Source organism: Anomalospiza imberbis, unplaced genomic scaffold (assembly GCF_031753505.1).
Source record: "Anomalospiza imberbis isolate Cuckoo-Finch-1a 21T00152 unplaced genomic scaffold, ASM3175350v1 scaffold_171, whole genome shotgun sequence".
Classification (NCBI taxonomy): domain Eukaryota; kingdom Metazoa; phylum Chordata; class Aves; order Passeriformes; family Viduidae; genus Anomalospiza; species Anomalospiza imberbis.
This window is the reverse complement of record NW_027099805.1, coordinates 115,001-117,500: the sequence shown is the minus strand read 5'-3', so window position 1 is coordinate 117,500 and position 2,500 is coordinate 115,001. Positions and strand designations below refer to the sequence as shown.

The 2,500-nt window shown below is 80.4% G+C and overlaps 1 non-coding gene across 1 annotated transcript; it reads right to left on the bottom strand.

Annotated features, from left to right (window-relative positions):
* Window positions 1-161: 161 nt before the first annotated feature.
* LOC137466236 (5.8S ribosomal RNA) lies at window positions 162-314 on the bottom strand. Its single transcript, XR_010995058.1, has one exon. It is a non-coding gene; the product is annotated as a 5.8S ribosomal RNA (ribosomal RNA).
* Window positions 315-2,500: the final 2,186 nt, after the last annotated feature.

The window sequence follows — 2,500 nt, the reverse complement described above, 5'->3', positions numbered from 1 at the left end:
AGCGGCTCGCTCCGGGAGCGGGGAGCTACGGAGCGCTCCCCGAGTCTGCATTTAGGGGGACGAAGGCCCTCGCGCGGCAACCGCTGCCGCGGCCGACGGGCCTGCGAAGCGACCCCAGCCGCGCCGCCGGGGCGGCCCCCGGGCGGCGATTGATCGTCAAGCGACGCTCAGACAGGCGTAGCCCCGGGAGGAACCCGGGGCCGCAAGTGCGTTCGAAGTGTCGATGATCAATGTGTCCTGCAATTCACATTAATTCTCGCAGCTAGCTGCGTTCTTCATCGACGCACGAGCCGAGTGATCCACCGCTAAGAGTTGTCTGGCTTTCGGCACCGACCCCGCGCGCGCGGGGGGGCCGGGAGCCGCTCTCGCCCGGAGCGGCCCCCCTTTTTTTTCTCTGGCGCCGAGGCCCCGCGCGGGGCCTGGCTCCGACCGTACGAGCAACGCGGAAAACCCCGGAGGGGGGCGCGTGCGAGAAGAACACGGGAGGAACCCCACGGAACGCTCCCAAGGCCGGCCGAGAGGCGGGGGGACCCGCGCCCCCGACCGCCTCCCCCCGCCCGGCGAGGGGAGGCGCCGCCTCGTGTGCCGTCCTTCGGAGGCGGCCCAGGCGCCCGGGCTCGGCCCGGCCCTCCGCGCGGAGGGCCGCGCGGCGCGCGCCGCGGGAGCGCGGTGGCCCGCCCGGCCTCGCCGGCGCGGCGCCACGCGCCGGCGCGCGGCCCTCGGACCCCGCGCGCGCGCTTGCCTCCCCCCTGGAACCGCCGCCGCGCCGGCTCTCGCGGAGCGCCGCCGCGCCCACGCGCGGCCGACTCTCTCTCCCCAGGGGCCTTGCTGCGCTCGAGACGCCACGCGACGACCGCCGCCCCGCCGCCGGGCGCCGCGCCCCCCCCCCGCCGGACCGCTGCCCGCCGGGGGAAGGCGAGCGCCCGAGGGCTGCCCGAGGGCGGACCCGCCGCCGCGGCGGGCCGCACTTCCCGGGAACCGCCGTCCACCCGCACCGTCGGGGGCCCCCTTCCGCGAGCACGCGCCCGGCGGAAGGCGGTGCGGCGCTGAGCCGGGGGGCGACGCCCGCTCTCCTCGTTCGCCACCTGGAGAGCGGGCGCGGAAGCGCCCCCGCGGCCGCCCGCCACCCCTGCCCTCGGACCGCGCGCGGTCGCGAAGGGCCACGGGGAGGGTCCCGTGCCCGCGGGCGGCGGGAACACCGGCCGAGCGGCGCCGCCGCCGCTCGGCGCGGGGCCGCCCGCGCTCGCCGGCCTCCGACCGCGGAGGGACCGCCGAGCGCTCGCCCCGGGCGGGCGGGCGGACGGCCGGCCGGCGGCCGGCGCCGCCGGTGCGTTCGAGACGAAGGCCGCCGAGGGGAGAGAGGCACGGCCGCGCCAGGCGCGGCGCCGCCCGCGCGGGACGGCCGCGGCGGCCCAGAAGAGAGAGCGCGCGCGGCGGGCCCCGGCGGCCGCCGCCCCGCGGCTGAGGAAGGGCAGAGAGCGCGCGCCCTCTGCCGGCGCCGCCCGTTTCGAGCCCAGCGGGTCGGCCCCGCGGCCGACCGCGCGCGCCGCGGCCTCTCCGCCGAGGCCGGGCCGCGAAGAGGGGGGGGCAGGGCGCCCCTCCCCGGCGCGGCGCGACTACCCCCGCACGCGCGCGCGCGGCGGGGACGACCGCCGCGACGGCGGGCGCGACCGGTGGCCGCGGACACCACCGCAGGGGATCGGCGGGAGTAGCTCCCCACCCCTCAATGGAGCCGCAACGCCACCGCCCGCCACCCGCCGCCGCCGCTGCCGCCGCCGCGGCGGGGCGCGCCGAGCCGCCCGAGTCTTTAAACCGCCGCCCGGCTCGGCGGCCCCTTTTTCGGTCCTTCCCGCGGCGTTTGACGACGCCGAGCGGGAAGCCTGGGACCGCCGAGGCGCGGAGCGCTAGGTACCTGGCCCTGGGGCGAGGGAAACGACCTGCATGGCCCCGCCGGGGTGCCTCCCCCGCTGCCGCCCTCGGGGGAGCGTCCACCGGCGGGGGCGCGCCCGACATCTGCCGCCACCACCGCGGCGTCCTCCTCGGGGCCCGGGGTTTCCCTCAGTAGCCCGGCGCTGCGCCCGAGAGGACCGCCGCAGCTCGGGCCGCCCCGCCGACGCGGGGAGGCGGCCCGGCCGCCGAGCGCCTCGCCGACCCCGCCGAGAGGCCGCGGCAATGACGACGACGACGACGAGGAGGCCGGGAAGGCCCCCGCCGCCGCCGCCGCCGCCGCCACCGCCGCCTCCCGGCGGCGGGTCGCGGCACGCGGCCGCGCGCGCGCGCGCACCCTGAAGCGCAGCCCGGAACGCCCGGAGGCTCGGCCCTCGCGGTTTTCTCCTCTCCTGCGCGCCACGGGAGCCGCCTCGGCCCGAGAGCGGGACTCTACCGGCCGGGCAAAGCCCCGCTCCCCGGTGCGGGAAGGGCCAGAGGAGCCGCCTCCTCCGAGCCCCGAAGGCGCCCCCTGCCTCCCAGCCCCTCGCCGTCGCCCGACGAGCGAAGGAGC